The sequence below is a fragment of the Ceratotherium simum genome, chromosome 30 (genome assembly GCF_057802395.1).
Source record: "Ceratotherium simum simum isolate JZ-2026a chromosome 30, ASM5780239v1, whole genome shotgun sequence".
Lineage (NCBI taxonomy): Eukaryota > Metazoa > Chordata > Mammalia > Perissodactyla > Rhinocerotidae > Ceratotherium > Ceratotherium simum.
In genome coordinates, this window is record NC_141929.1 from 23325085 (window position 1) to 23342831 (window position 17747).

At 35.2% G+C, this 17747-nt stretch overlaps 1 long non-coding RNA gene across 1 annotated transcript in view; it reads right to left on the reverse strand.

Moving 5' to 3' along the window:
* Positions 1-4049: 4049 nt before the first annotated feature.
* LOC147913121 (uncharacterized) overlaps positions 4050-17747 on the reverse strand; it is a 29636-nt gene continuing 15938 nt past the window's right edge. The window contains exon 4 of the long non-coding RNA XR_015549160.1: positions 4050-6181. This is a non-coding gene — a long non-coding RNA (uncharacterized LOC147913121). The remainder of the gene's footprint in view (positions 6182-17747) is intronic.

Consider the following 17747-nt stretch of genomic DNA (forward strand, 5'->3'; position numbering starts at 1 on the left):
ACATGTGTGTGGTGATGGGTTGTAATTAGTATTTGGGTGGTGAACATGATGTAATCCATGCAGAAATAGAAGTATAATGATGTACACCTGAAATTTATACAATGTTATAAACCAATGCTACTGCATAAACAAAAAATTAAAAAAACAAAAAGAATAAGTGGGTGAAAATAGCCAAGAACACTTTCAAGCAGCGGGGATTATGTTTGGTTAGAGAATTCCCCTTGTTATAAGATATTAAAACATAATATTATACAATAATGATTCAAGTGGTCCTGGTGCAAGAGTAGACATAAAAATTAAGGAAACAATCTAGGAGCAGACTCAAGTGTACTTAAGAATTTAATAAATGTGATAAGAGGCATCACAAAGAAATAAAAAAACTCTTTCTCTGATTGATGGATGTTATACATGTTTATTCAAAAACTGTTATCCCTCTTTGGTCCAGGGTTGTCACATGGGTTGTTAAATGTCCTGTGTTTCCAAGTTAGTAAGAATGTACGTACCAAGTGAGGGCCTGCATGTACCCAAAACCCTAGTACCAAAGAAGCTCTTTAGAGCAGAAAGCCCTGGTGTAGCTAAAGTATAGTCAGGTTACATCTGAGCAAAACTGCTTGCCTTACCAATTCCAAGAGTAATTTGTGGTCCAAGAGGATGTTGAGCAGGAACATAACTGGGCACCACGCAAATAAACAGCATTAAATTGACTGTGTTCTCACCATGCATACACACTAGGTGCCACTCACCATCTGCCTCTACTCTCCTCTTCCCTCTTTTACATTTTATTTAAACATAGATTATTGAAGTATATTTTACGTATACTAAAATTCACCCTTTTCAGTGTTTTGACAAACACATGAGGTTGTAATAGCACCACCATTCTCTTTGCCCTTTAAAGATGTGCTTTATTGTTGGATCAGCCTGATGACATCCAAGATAAATTCCCCGCCATTTTATGCCTTTTCTTCAATTATAGCGTAACAGCCTCAAAGGGCCAGGGAATAGGGAAGCATATTCTTTCTGGAAAGAGGAAGCAAAATATATATTGGATTGGTAAAATATTCTTAACTACCAGGTAAGGGATACATGGGCTTTCTTTGAGCTCTTCTGTCTACCCTTGTGTCTGATTAAAATATATATACATAGATATATATCTCCATCATCTTATGTCCCACTTATCAGTTTCTATGCATATATTTTTTTAATTTTTATTTATTTATTTATTTTTCCCCCAAAGCCCCAGCAGATAGTTGTATGTCATAGTTGCACATCCTTCTAGTTGCTGTATGTGGGACGCGGCCCCAGCATGGCCGGAGAAGCAGTGCGTTGGTGCGCACACGGGGTCCGAACCCGGGCCGCCAGCAGCAGAGCGCATGCACTTAACCACTAAGCCACGGAGTGACCCTCTATGCATATTAACTAAAACATTTAACCAACAGATTTCTGAGAAACAAGAATACCTACACCTACAAAGTACAGAGCCTCTGACTATAGAAAACCCTGTAATATGAGAGAGTGAGAGAAAAATCACTGACAAAAGTAGCCTAAATGCAACCAGGACAGAATTATTTTCTCATCCATTTCTATGAAGAGCTTATACCTAAAAGTGTTTTTCAAACTTTGACATTAGTACCATCTGCAAAGATAAACCCATTTATTCAGACCAACCCAGGTTTTAAGGCAATTGACAGTCTAGGTGTCACAATGAATAGATATAGTTCTTTCAACAGCCAGATTTTGGGAAGTTCATTGAGGAAAAAAAGAAGAGATAGAGATAAAAAAAGGCAAATGGTTATAGCCTACAGGCCTTGTATTTTATAAGGCTCCAAAAGTAAATCTAGTAGCCACTTTCACAGGAACTTTTGACTAATTTTTATACTAATTAATTGGAGCAAAATAAAAATAACCCTTTTTTTTTCCTTGGATGACAATCGGATGCTTTCCCTTGTACATAACGGAAGGATATCTTAAAAGTTTTCAGTTACTATGCATGAAAGAGACTCCTGGTTTTTAGCAGAAAAAATTTCATTTTTGCAGAGTTTTTTTTTATTTAACTTAATGTCATGTGCTTAAAACAACCCTGAGAAATCATAAGAGTACACTAGGTTAAATGGAAGAGTTCAAAGAAAATCCATGTACCCATTACCTCTGTAGAGAAATCAAGGACGAAGAGTAAGTGACTTGACCAAGTTCAGGCAGTTACTATGGAGCAGGCATAACACTCAGGCCTCATGAATCCCAGTATCAAACTCTTTCAGCTACACATGGGGTAGATATAAATATACAGCCATATTAAATAACTTTTAAACTTTCTCTATATAGTACTTGAATAGGGGGAGGAATCAGATTAATTTTAAATGTCAGAGATTAGTACATTCAAAAATCGCTAAGATTTACTGTGTTCTGTCATTTATACCCACTTGATGGTATGTATGAAGCCTCTAGTCTCCTTTCTTCTCTTCCCCATAGAACGTATTTGACACTCTAACAAAGAATTTTTCTTTGAATGAAAAATAGAAGACTCGTATTTCCTGGATACAGCCATTTTGATGGCTGTAGAGAAGAATAGTAATAAATAAAATCTTTCCATTTGGGAGACAAATAAATAATCCCAGGTTACCACAAGTAGGAAGCCATATTAAAAATGTCATTGGTAAAAATAAAACAGACAAACAAATACAAACAAAACTAGATCCATTCCCAATGGCTGACTAGTTTTGAAACAGATGGCCTAATTAGAGTCTCTAAAAGAACATGAGAAACCCATGTTCCAAAAGGGAAATAAGATGCATGGCTTCTGGACTGAAAATAAGATTTAATGTTAGAGAAATAACAATTAATACTTTAATGGCTTTGGATAGTCACCTTATAAGAAGTCTGGTTAGTTTGAAATTGGAAGTGAAAGTTCCTATTGATAGTGAAATTATTTCAGCAAACTATAGAGGAGCCTGAATAAAATAAGATCTCTGTTGCCAGCCAGAAAAGTCTTGTGACCAGCCAAAAAAGTCTCTTCTTTTTAGAAGAACTTGAATGAAATTTAGTAAAAGTGAGTTGAGGTAGAAGTAGAATCTTGGCGCTCTTAGAATGACCAAGATATCCAAAATCTAATGAAATATCCATCTTGTCTTCATATTATTGTTGTAAGGAAACTAAAGTTTCTCAAAGAAGCTTATACAAACTGGAACAGGCTGAGTCACAGGTCAGTGGATTGACTGTCACTGGAGTACTTAAGTATGTATATAGTAAGGATTCAAATATCAGAGAGGAATTGGAGTGTTGACTTCCAATGTCCCTTCTAATGATTAGGTGTTATGATTTGATGGATATATTGAGCCCTCTTTTTCAAAGGAAGGGAAAAACACAAAAGTTATAAAACTATACCATTTTTAAAATATTCTCCAGATGGTGCACATAAAACATTTACTTTTCCTACATTAACACATTTATGATTCACCACATGAGAAAAAAGATATTTTTAATGGGATACTTACCAAGTGCTATGACAATCCTCACAGAAATGTCGTTCTACCTCTGCTAGTTGTTACCACCTACAGGTTGTAATTTGGAAGGCAATTTGTATTTGAAGACATTGTTTCCCTATCTGGATATGAATAAATGATGAGGAATTTAAGTGATGGCAATGTAAAGGCTTTGACAAGTCTTGGTAACATTTTTAAATCACTCCTAACCTCCATTTTTAACATCTAACATAGTAGATATTCAAGATGTCTTGATGAATTAATAACTGAATGAAAGAATGTATATATCATTTGTTCCTCAAACAATTATTGGGATTCCACTTTGTTCCAGACCCTGTGGTGGTAGGGCATGAAATGATTTTTAAAATATATAATAAAGAAAGATACAAGATTTTCCTAAAAGGAATACATATCTAGCAGGCATGTGGGGAAAAGTGAAAGGTGAGAGCACATGGATATGAACAGTTAGAACACAAAGTGGAAAGAGTAAATGTCATTAGAGAAGTTTACATAAAAGTCATGAGAAGTCAAGAAATAGATGATAATTCCATCTTTGAAATAAATTTTGCTACCTGTGGTGAATATTCTGAAGATGATGTTGATTAGTTTATGATGATACATTTTTTTCTATTTTCATTTGTTTTGTTTTGTTTCTCCCCTTTAACATTTATTTAGAAATGGGGTCATATTTCTGTTTTCTCCCCTTAATTTCTCAGCAATAGTACATGATTGCTTAGAAAACAGAAATTTAATAGTAGAACCGTATTTTAAAAATTGTATTTGAAAGTGTGTTAACTGTGCAACTCACATCTGTTTAACCTCTGCCAAGCATCAGATGAATGAAATCCTACCTCCTGGACTGGATGACACACAGAGACAAGAAGGTCTGTTTTTTTCCCTGTAGTCAATACGCACGAACCCTAAAATAGCCTCTCTTTCAGGTCAAAATAGTCACAATGAAGGTTTTCAGTTGCTTTCCAGGCACGTAATACAGTTACAGAAGATTTTCACATAATCAAAGTTGGATATTTCTAGAGAGATCAAAAGAGACTGTGAAGTGGAGAGCAGGTGCGCCAGCCTTCTTAGAGAATCTGAGAATGCAATTAACCAGCAAATGAACCCTTTTAAAGCCAGGCTTCCTGAACAGATGAGCACAACAAAAGTCACCGAGAAACGAGGTGGCCAAGGGCCACTCCTGAATGGAGTGTGCACATGGGCACCTGCCCCTGTTCTTGAACTTTAGGAAGAGAGAGAGAGATTCAATAGAGACAGCAGAGTCAAAACAGTTATGCAAAATAGGAGACTCCAGGAGGACATGAAAGATTAAACTTTTTCTTTCCCAATAGCACCAACTTAGGACTGAAAAAGATGGATGGCAACAGAAGCAACTCAAGCAAAATTAAAGGGCATCATGGCTTAATCACTTGACATTAATATGTCAAATCCAAAAGCTACTTCCACCGGGGACCAAGTACAGTTAAAAAATTTGTCTTAATTTTGCCAATTATTAGCATTGTGAGTGAGAACTAGCTACTTAAACTCTCTGAGCTTCTACTCTCTCATTTGTAAATGTCAATAATAACAATAGGTGTAGTAGCAGCAATAGTAATAAAAATAATTTTATAGTATACTTCCCTTCCAGAACTATTATGAGGATTAGAGATGAGTATGTTAACTACCTGGATCATGGCTAGGATTTACTAAGTAACAGCTGCCATAATAAACCCATGATAATAATTTATTCACCAAATACTTATTATGCACAGAATTTACAATGATGTCACAACCTCTGCTCTCAAGGAATTTATATCTTGCAGAGAAGCTCAGAAAAGTTAACAGATATATAAATGGAACAGGTAACCCAGTCTATGGAAACTTGAGATGCCTATTAGACGTAGTGTTTAAATTGCTGGTGGGAATGAAAGGTGAAGGGAGGTGAAAGAAGAGATTAACCAGCAGAGAAAATAGCTTGTGCTACCCCCAGGAGGGTACGCCTAGACTATGGGGTGTGGTCTAGAATAGTAGAACAAGGCTACTTAAGCCTGGCTTTCTAGACTTTGATAAATATTTGCTAGCTGCTTGTCTTTGGAAAAGTCATTCTTGGGCATAGTTTTCTCATCAGTAAAAAGGAAATGTTAATCATAAATTAAAGAGTTGGGATATTACAAGATATATGTCATATAGAATGCCTAGTAAAATGTTAGCTATTACTATTATTTTACCATTAATATTGTTGCTATTATCATACCATCATCATCATCATTATTCAGGGAAGTATAACATTTTGGCTGGCAAGGAGAGTGCTTAATATAAAATCTACATGCTGTTTTGACATTTCACATTTTGCTCATTATGGCAGTGCATTCATCAATATGACTGGCAGAAAAGATTATCTGATTGAGTCCTACTTCTAAGATCTTTCCAAAATTCAAAATTGTGTAAAGATATACTATGCACTCTCCAAATGCTGTCAACAAGTGAGAAGTCTGATGATATTGCTCAGGACCCCTGGCACCTTCCATATACACTGCAGTGACTTCTGCACTTACAGGCATCAATCACAGCAGGTATCTAGTGTCAAAACTAGGCACTGATTCCAGGCATCAAGTTAAATGGGGGATTTTCTACTCAGCCTTGAGAGATCAGCAAATGGCACTTTTCATACACTGAACAACGTAGTGAGGAACTACCCGTCTATTACATTCCTATAAAAGAGAAAAGAGAAAAAGAATTAGAAATAAACTTCACCATTTTGAAACCAAGAGATGAAGAGCATAAGCATTTCAATTTTGTAGGCTGCTTTTTTTAACAGTCATATTCTTGAACCTCCTTTTAATCCTCAAAGAATTTAGATACTTTAGGAGGCATTATATCAGTTTTATCTCTTTGTGCAGATTTTCCACTCATACAGAAACATGATGAAATAAAAATTACCTCCAGTCCTGGTAACTTGTTACTCCTTGTTTTGGTTTTAACATAAATGTGTTTGAAACTTGACTAATCTACCTTCTGCATTATTTTTACATACTTGTATTCTGTAGCCACATTGCCTGTGGTTAAATCTTGGCTCATTCGTTTGCTACCTGAGTAATCTTAGGCCAGGCACTTACCTTTTCTATGCTTCAATTTCTTTATCAGTCAAACAAGGAGAATAAAGGTTCTTGACTTTAAGAAAACTTAATACATATTAAATGAGTTATTCCATGTAGAATATTTATACCATTGCCTGACACACGGTGAGCTAAATATGATAATTATTCTATTTCTCTGGATAGGTTATTTAAAATTATTTTGTTTCAGTTTTCCCATCTGAGAATGAGCAGTAAAAGATCTGCCTGCAGAGCTATTAGGAAGAATACAAATAACCTACACTAAATGTCAATTACATTTGTAAGTGCATAACAGTCAATGAATGTTAGTTTTCTTTATGAGGCATGCTAATACTCCTGGCTAAAGTGATATTTAATTTGAAAGTCATGATTGATAAAGCTTCAAATTTGGATGTTAAATACTATCTAAAGAAAATCATACTTTTCTCAAAACTTAACAGTGTGATACAAGAATTCCCTGTTTCATCTATGGTAGGTTTAATAATTGAACCCAATTATTCAAGCTTCCTTAGTAATATTATAAATCCACACTCTTGCCATGGTCTCAACCAGCCTGAGAATCTGGGCTTGACCATGTGGCCTGCTTAGGCCAACGAAATGTTAACAGAAACATGAAACTTACGTGTGCATTTTAACTTGCCCTCTTGAACCTTTACTCCCTTAAAAAATATCATGAGTAGCTGTTGTTCCTCCAACCTGAGCCCAAGAATGAGGTACATGGAGCAGAGCCACATAAGTTGAGCTCCACATGTATGAACAAGTAACAAATTCTGTTTATTATATGCCACTGGACTTATGTGTTTACTCAGTATGCAGCATTTTTGTGACAACATTTAACACCTCCACATCACTGACAATGAGCATAGCTTCAGCTTCCAAATGAGTTGCTTGCACATTTTTATTAAGATTATATTATGTCATTTATGGAGCTCAAATCATTTTCCTCACATAATTTTGCCCTCAAAATGATTATTTTTAAAAAAACTACCTCATATCTCTCTGAGGTTAGCCTACATGTAGGCTAAGCAGAGAGAAGTCTTTGAAAGCATTGTAAGGTAAAATAACAACCCATTGCCACTTGAGGCAAAATATTACAATTGAGGGAAACAATAGCTACACTGAAAGCTGGGAGAGATTTTCATTAGAAATCAGGCCATCGAAAATCACATGCATATGTCAGAGAATTTAGAAGGCCATGTGCATACCTAAGGCAAGACACATGCTTAGAAAAGATCTGAGAAGACCACGAGCTTTCACCTTTGGTTGATCTTATGCTCAGAACAAGCAGCAAATAAAGGCTAAGGCTGAGTTATAAATGACCTGTTGAAGGATTGAAGGATTGCCTCATCACAAAGCCAATCTACAAAGACTGGGAGAGATTTATGTATGCGTGTACGTATCTATTCATCTAGTTACTTATTCTTTTGGCTCTCACTTTGTTTTTTTTTTGACTCCAGGCATTCAAGGAATTCTCTGTCAAAACACTAGCAAAATACAAACTAAAGGAAGAGAGACTGTAAAGACCACATACAACAAAGAATACAGAAATTTAAAAATAATTTTAAAAACTCACACACAAAAAACAACTACAACCAAACAGTAAGCCACAAAAACAAACCCTAAGGAAGGAGAAGCATATGATTTTGAGAGTTACCACATTATAATATTTAAAAGTTGCAAGTTTCAATAACAAGTTATGAAACATGCAAAGATAAGAAAGTATGCCCCAATCACAGGAGAAATAAACAGAAACGGTTCCAGAGGAAGCATAGGCATTAGACTTATTAGGAAAAGACTTTGAATCAAATATGTTAAAAGTGCAGAAGGAACTAAAGGGAACCATGGATAAAGATCTAAAGGAAACAAGGAGAATGATGCCTCAATAAATAGAAACTATCAATTAAGATATAGATATTATAGAAAGAAACCAAATTCTGAAGCTGTAAAGTACAATAACTGAAATGAAAATTCACTTTCACTAGAGGGTTTAGATAGCAGATTTTTAGTAGGGAAAAGAAAGACTCTGTGAGCTTGAAGATAGGTCACTTGAATATCAAGTCTGAGGAGTAGAATGAAAGAAAGAATGATGAAAAATGAGCAGAACCTAACAGACAAGCAGTACAAGATTAAGTGCACCAATATACACATAATGGGAGTCCCAGGAGGGGAGAAGAAATTGAAATTGAAAGAGACAGAAAGAATATTTGCAGAAATAATGGCAAAAATGTCCAAAATTTGATAAAAGACACAAATCTACACATTCAATAAACTCAATGAAAATTGAACTCAATCAAAATTGAAATACTTTGGTATAAATCTAACAAAATATGCATAAGATTTATAGGAAAACTACTAAACTTGATGAAAGAAATTAAAGAACTAAACAAATAGAGAGATATTCCATGTTCATAGCTAGGAAGACTCAATACTGTCAAGATATCATTTCTCACTAACTTGATTTATAGGTTTGAAGGGGAGGAAGACTATCCTCTACCCACTCTGGGTCCTTTCTGGGTGGGCTACAAATTAAATTGTCATGAGACCAAACAGCAGGAGAAAATCAAACAAAGTTTAATGACAGGTGTACATGGAAGAAATTTAGAAAATAGAAACTGAGCAAATCTTCATTCTAAGATGCTCGCTTAAGTATTTTCAGATAAAGGCAAGGAAGGTGTTGCAGGGTAGTGGTTTGGAATTTCAGAGGCGAAGAAGACAACTCACATGGAGATGGAAATGCAAATGTTTGTCAGACAACTCTTTACAGGGCCACCTATAGAGAATGTGGCTGGAGAGATACAATTTTTGATAAGATGGGCTTGTTGGTGCCTTTCTTATCACATCTATTTTACATTATACTACAGTTATCATGTGGCAGTGGCTCCTTCCTGGAACAGGCCTTCTGTTAAATTCTTTAGGCAGTTTGGGAGGGGAAGGTCAAATGCCCTTCAGAGAAAATACTCAAGGTAGAGAGACATATTTTGAGGTGGCCAATTTTGATCTCCCACGGGTTAAATGCAATTCAATGAAAATCTCAACAACTTATTTTGTGGATATCAATGAACTGATTTTAAAGTTTATATAAAGAGGCAAAAGACCCAGAATAGCCAACACAATATTGAAATATAAAAACAAAATCAGATGGTTGACACTGCCCAACTTCAAGACTTACTATAAAGCTACAATAATTAAACATTGTGATAGTGGTGAAAGTTTAGACAAATAGATCAATGGAACATAATACAGAGCCCAGAAACAGACTCACATAAATATAGTTAATTGATTTTTGACAAAGGGGCAAGAACAATATAATGGAGCAAAGGGAATCTTTTGAACAAATGGTGCTGGCCAAACTGGAAATCTATATGCAAATAAATGAATCTAGACACAGACCATACACTCATCTCAAAAATTAGCTCAAAATGGATCATAGAACTAAATGTAAAACCCAAAACTATAAAACCTCTAGAAGATAACACAGGGTAAAATCCATTTCCTTGGATTTGGTGATGACTTTTTAGATACAACACCTTGGGCAAGAACCATGAAAGATATAAATTGATAAGCTAGATTTCACTAAAATTTAAAATTTCTGCTCTATGATAGACACTTTCAAGAGAATGAGAAGACAAGGCACAGCCTGGGAGAAAATATTTGCAAAAGACATATTTGATAAAAACTGTTATCCAAAGTATACAAAGAACTCTTAAAATTCAACAGTGAGAGAAACAAGTAACTCAATTAAAAAATGGACAAAAACTTCCAGTTGCAGGATAGATATGTAAGAGCTTGAAAGTTGCCACTCCATCCTACCGACAAGTAAAAGTCTGAACAAAGTGAAAAATCAACAGCTCTTCTTAGATGCATAAGAGAATTGAGGTCACAAGGCAAACAAGGATAACGGAGAATCACAACTTACCAGAGCAGCAATCTCTGCAGCAAACAGTGCAGAGATAGGGAACCCTGAACTGTAATTGATGAATTGCTAAAGGCTCAGTGCAGACAGCTCTGAGAGTTAAAAACTTCAGGGGCATCCACTCATCAGGGGCCCCCGCACTTTTGTGACTTTTACTTCCTGCATCTCTACCAGGTTCTTGCAATGAATATTGTAGAAAAATCCCCTCATGCTTCTACAAAGGGAGGGAAAAAGAAACCATTTGAAATATACTAGAACAAATATTCTTAACAAGGTCTTCCCCCAGGACAAACTATTTAACCATAGCCTAACCTTCTGGGGTTTTATCAGAGCCTAAGTGACCTGGGGGAAGGGAAATACCCATCTTCAGTAAGGTCTAAGCCTTGAACACAAGGAAAGGAAAAATCCAACTCCTACTTCTAATGTTCCATATGGGAGAAGGAAAATATCCAAATTCAGTATGCTCTAGTTATCCCGTCCCTCCTAAAAAGGAAAAAGAAAAAAGAAAAACATGTGTGAACTTCATAGACCAGAAGCACAGGCTCACTAAAAGACTGTGATCTAATCATAGGACTGTAAAATGCTTCCTGTCCTCCCACGCTTCACCGCCACACTACTAAAGGCCTATTTATAGAAATTCCTTTTACCCAGTACATCAGGCCTAACCACCAAGAAAATATTACAAGACATAGCAAAAGGCACAAAGCACAGTTGGGAGAGATAGAGCAAGTATCAGAACCAGCCTCGGATATGGCAGGGATGTTGGAACTATCAAACCACAGATTTAAAAAAAAAACTATGATTAATATGCTAAGGCCTATAATAGATAAAGTAGACAGCATGCAAGAACACATGGGCAATGTAAGCAAAGGGATAGAAATTCTAATAAATAATCAAAAAGAAATGCTGGAGATCAAAAACACTGTAACAAAAATAAGAATGCGTTGATGGGCTTGATGGTAGACTGGGCATGGCTGAGCAAATGATCTCTAAGCTTCAGGATATCTCAATAGAAAACTCCAAAAGTAAAAAGCAAACAGAAAAAAAGACTGGAAAAAAATAGACAGAATATCCAAGAACCACTACACGAGGTGTAAGACATGTAATGGGAATACCAGAAAGAGAAGAAAGAGAGAGAACAGAAAAAATATGTGACACAATAGTGACTGAGAATTTTTCCCAAATTAATGTCAGACACCAAACTACAGATCCAGGAATCTCAAAGAACACATATTAGGATAAGTGTTCAAAAAATTACACCTAGTCATATCATTTTCAAACTACAGAAAATCAAAGATAAATAAAAAATACTGAAAGAAGTTGGGGGTGGGGGAGGAAAAAACACTTACCCATAGAGGAACAAAGATAAGTTACACCTCACTTCTCCTTGGAAACCATACAAGCAGGAAGAGAGTGAAGTGAAATATTTGAAACGTTGAGAGAAAAATACCCCACCAGCCTAGAATTCTATATCCTGCAAATTTCTCCTTTAAAAGTGAAGGAGAAGTAAAGAATTTCTCAAACAAAAATTAAGGGAATTCATTTCCAGTAGATCTGTCTTGCAAGAAATATTAAAAGAAGTTCTTTAGGAAGAAGGAAAATTATATAGGTTAGAATCTAGTACCTACATAAAGAAAGGAAGAATATATTTGTGTGTATATATATGTATATAAGTATATAAGTAATAAGTATATGTATTCACAAGTACACGGAAATTAAATGACACACATCATCAACCAATGGGGCAAAGAGGAAATAACAAAGGTATTTAGAAAATAATTTGAGACAAATGACAAGAAAACACAAAATAACAAAACCTGTGGGATTCAGCCAAAGTGGTGCTTAGATAGATTTTGTAGTTGCAATTCTTATATTAAAAAAGGGGAAGAATCTTAAATCATTTTCTAAATTTACAAAATAAGTTGCTGAAAAAAGAAGATCAAACTAAACCCGAAGTCAGGAGAAAGAAGAAATAATAAATACTAGAGACAAGATCAATGAAATAGAGAATAGAAGAAATAAAAAAAAGAATTTTTAAAGCAAAAATTGGTTCTTAGAGCCTGCCTGTTTTATATACCCTGAAAATTCCTCCCAACATCTTCTAGTCACAGATAAAACAAAACCTGAGACTATAAAAGACTCCAAACCACTACTATACTTCAGAGCTCTCTGACCCATAGATTCCTTCCCTTGCTACTGAGTGACAGCATCTAGCTATTTAAGTTCCCTTTCCTGTTCCCTTTTCCCACAGGAGGTCCCTTGCCCTCTTCCCCATCTTGGTGGTCACCCCAATGCTGCCTTCTATTGAAAGGCTCCTGCTGTTAGGAACTTCCCCTGTCAGGCAACTTGTAAAGTACCACCCAAAAGTGTTCATTGTGTGCTGATTTAATCTCATGGTCATTTGTTTTTTCTTGATCAGTCCAGAAAGCCTCCAACTCATCATGTAGCATATTAAAAGAATTACAGATAGTCCCCAACTTATGATGTTTCAATTTACAATTTTTTGACTTTACAATGGTGTGAAAGCAATACATATTCAGTAGAAACCATACTTCGAATTTTGAATTTTGATCTTTTCCTGGGCTAGCAATATATGTCACTGTTTTGTGATGCTAGGCAGCAGCAGCAAGCTGCAGCTCCCAGCCAACCATGCGATCGTGAAGGCAAACGACCAATATACTTACAACCATTCTGTACCCAGGCAACCATTTTGTTTTTCACTTTCAGGACACTAGTCAATAAATTACATGAGATGTTCAAAATTTTATTATACAGTAGGCTTTGTGTTAAATACTTTTGCCCAACTGTAGGCTAATGTAAGTGTTCTGAGCATGTTTAAGGTAGGCTAAGCTATGCTTGATGTTTGGTAGGTTAAGTGTGTTAAAGGTATTTTCAACTTATGATATTTTCAACTTACGATGGGTTTATCTGGACATAATCCCATCGTGAGTCAAGGAAGATCTAGATACAAAATGATCAAGTGGGATTTATCCCAGGAATGCAAGGGTGGTTCAACAAAGGAAAATCCATCAATGTAATAAACCACATTATTAGATGAAGAAAGAAAAAACCCACAAGATCATTTCAATTAATGCAAGAAAAGCATTTGACAAAATTCAACACCATTTCATGATTAAAAAAATAACAAACTGAGAATAGAATGGAACTTTTTATACCTGATAAGGGGCATTTATGAAAATCTCCCAGTCTGCATCAGCATAATGGTGAAAGACTGAAATCCTTTCCTCTAAGATCAGGAATAAGACAAGGAGGCCACTTTTAACACTTCTACTCAAAATTGTACTAGAAGTTCTCGTCAGAGCACTTAGACCAGAAAAAGAAATAAAAGGCATCCAAACTGGAAAAGTAGAAATAAAACTGTCCCTATTTATAGGTGACATCATCTTATATATAGAAAATCCTAAAGAATCTATAAAAATATTAACACTAGTAAACAAATTCAGCAAAGTTGCAAGACACAAGATCAGCACATAAAAATCAGTTGTGTTTCTGTACACTAGCAATGAAAAATACAAAAAGGATATTAAGAAAACAATGCCATTTACAATTGTATCCAAAAGAATAACATATCTAGGAACAAATGTAACCAAGGAGGTGAAGGATTTATACACTGAAAACTAAAAACATTACTGAAAGAAATTAAAGATCTAAGTGAATGGAAAGACATTCCATGTTTATGTATTGGAAGAATTAATATTGTTAAGATGGCATTACTAGCCAAAGCTATCTACAGATCCAAAACTATTCCTACTACAAGCCGAATGGGCATTTTTTAGCAGAGATGGAAAATCCTATCATCAAATTCGCATGAAATTTCAAGGGGCCCCTAGTAGTCAAAACAATACTGAAAAAGTAGAACAAAGTTGGAAGATTCACCCTTCTTGATTTCAAAACTCACTACAAATCAACAGTGATCTAAACAATGTGGATAGTCATACAGACCAATGCAAAAGAATTGAGATCCAGAAATAAACCTCTACCTCTAGGGCCTACTGATTTTATACAAGGGTGCCAAGATCATTCAATGGGAAATGAATAATCTCTTCAACAAATGATTCTGGGACAACTAGACTTCCACATGCAAAAGAATGAATTTGGAGCCCTTCTTTACACTATATATAAAAGTGAATTCAAAATGGTATTTGGGTGGTGAACATGATGTAATCTATGCAGAAATAGAAGTACAATGATGTACACCTGAAATTTTTACAATGTTATAAACCAGTGTTACTGCAATAAACAAAAAATTAAAAAAAAAAAAATGGATCAGTGACCTAACTGTAAGAGATGAAATTTCAAACTCTTAGAAGAAAACACAGGGGTAAACTTCAGGACCTTGAATTTGACAAAGGATTCTTAGATGTTACACCAAAAGCACAAGTAACAACAATGTCAACAACAAGTAGATAACTAGGGTTTCATCAAAAGTAAAAACTTTTGTGCATTAAAGGACATTATCGAGAAAGTGAAAAGACAGCTTTGAGAATGGGGAAAATAATTTGCAAATATCTGATAAATGTCTAGTATCCAGAATATATGAAAAACTCCTACATCTCAACCACAAAAACACAAACAACCCAATTAAAAAGTCGTCAATGTGTTTGAAGAGCCGTTTCTCAAAAGAAGATATATTAATGGCCAGCAAACACATAAAAAGATACTCAACATCCTTAGCCATTAGGGCAATGCAAATCAAAAGCATAATGAGATACCAATTCACACCCACTAAAATGGCTATAAGTTTAAAAAGTGCAAAATAAGAAGTGTTGGCATGTGGAGAAGTTGCCATACGTTGCTAGTGGGAATATAAAATGGTGTAGCCACTATAAAAAACAGTTTGACATTTTTTCAAAAAATTAAATACAGAACTACTGTACAACCCGGGAATTCCAATCCTAGGTATATACTCAAACAAGTAGAAAATAGGTACTCGAACAAATACTTGTCCACAAATGTTCATAGCAGCACCATTTACAATAGTCAAAAGGTGGAGACAACCCAAATGTCCATCAACAGATAATTGGATAAACAAAATGCAGTATATACATAGAATGGAATATTATTCAGCCAGAGCAGCAATGCATTACATACATGCTACAACTTGATTGAATCTCAAAATATCATGCTAAATGAAAGGAGCCAGGCACCAAAGGCGGTATGTAGTATGATTCTGTTTATTTGAAATATCCAGAATAGGCAAATCTATTTAGAGGCAGAAAGCAGACTGGTGATGTCCATTGTGGAGGCATAGGGGGGATGGGTAATGACTACTTAATAGGTATGGGGTTTCCTTCTGGAGTGATGAAAATATTTTTGAATCATTTAATAGTGCTGGTGTTGCACAACATTGTAAATGTATTAAATGCCAGAGGATTGTATACTTTAAAATAGTTCATTTTATTTTATGTGAATTTCATCTCCATTTTTTTAAAAAGCAAAAAAAAAGAAAAACAAAGAAAAAGGCTTTTTGTATCTTTACTCATACTAGATTTTTGCAGATTTAAACTGAGTTATTCTCTCAGTCTCATTTTCTCTCCACAACCCTTTCTCTCTATCTGGAAAACCACCTTTCCTGTTTTCGTAGATAAATTCTTATCCTTTAAGTTCTATTTCTTCTTATTCTATTAAGTTCTATGAGTTTCTTCCTTGTCAATTATCTCTTATTGGTTTCAATATTCTAACGAATAAAATTACATTTGGTTTAACAATCACAAATATGCTGTTTCTATGTATCTGTGGCTATAAATCAGAAAATCTGAGTCCACGTTTCCCTCTGCTATTATAATGCAGATAATTTTGGGCAAATTGTTTCATTTATCTGGGTCTGTTTTATTTCAAATGCTAAATATATTTTATTATTGCTTAAATAAAAAAAATACTCCTTAGGGCTTTCATTTAGGTCTAATTGCTTTATGTGGGTTTTAATCATTAAAACACTATAAAATCAATAAGAATGCAACTGCCAGCAATCAGGTAGTGATGTGATAATAATCACATTTCATTCATTCATTCACTCAACAAATACTCTGTGCACCTATTCTGCACTGTCCCTGGGGATATAAATATTATAACAACAGATATGGGCCTTAATCCACAGGATCTATTGAAGACACATAGATTATAATGATGATGATGGTGATGAAGAAAATATTTATTACTGTACTTTAGAAACCCTTGAAGAAAAAAATACCAACAGATAAAGACAATTATATCTGTTTTACTACCTTTTTTACTTGAAGAGGCATAATTAAATCTGATGTAAAACTTATTTGTAAGTCAATTATTTGATGCACAAATATGGAGATGGCATCCATATATTGAGTGATAATAAGCAAGATTTTCTGAAGAGGTAATTCCATTGGATGCATTTAAATTACTTATCCAGCACATTGTCTGCCATGTAATAGATGGTGGGTGTCTTGAATTACTTATAACTCAGAAATCATCCCTCCAAACATCTCTAAAGCAATCAGCTGAGGAGTTGATTTAATTGCCCTCAACTTGTGAAACATTAGTTACTATTTATTATAAAGTGCATAATAGATATCTAGAGTATGAGGTCAGCATTGTGGTTCAGAGAAAAGCTGTCCCCCAGATTTTAGTTCCACAGACAAAATTAGAATGTAGAATGTCATTTTGTAGAAAAAAAAAATCTTTTTTTTTTTTTTTTTTTTTTTTGGTGAGGAGGACCAGCCCTGAGCTAACATCTGATGCCAATCCTCCTCTTTTTTGCTGAGGAAGATTGGCCCTGGGCTAACATCCGTGCCCATCTTCCTCTACTCTGTATGGGACGCTGCCACAGCATGGTTTAACAAACGGTGCGTTGGTGTGCGACCAGGATCCGAACCGGCCGCAGCGGAGCATGCCCACTTAACTGCTTGTGCCACCGGGCTGGCCCGGAAAAAAATCTTTCAGTCTGATGAGACCACAACTAGATTGGTGAATGACACTTATGAGCTGTGTGATATTCAGGAAGTGAGTTACTATTTCTGAGCTTCAATTTAGATATCTACAAACAGAGGCAAGACATAAATCCATATATTTTGAGATAGGACTTTGTGCTAGGCCCCATAACCAGGCTCTGGCATTACAAAAGTCAGCTAGACTAGTACCTATCTTCAAAGAGTTCATGACCACTTGCTTGTATCAGTTATCTGTTGCAGCATTAAAACCACCCCACAACTCAGTGATCTAAAATAACAACCACTTATTATTTCCCATTATTCA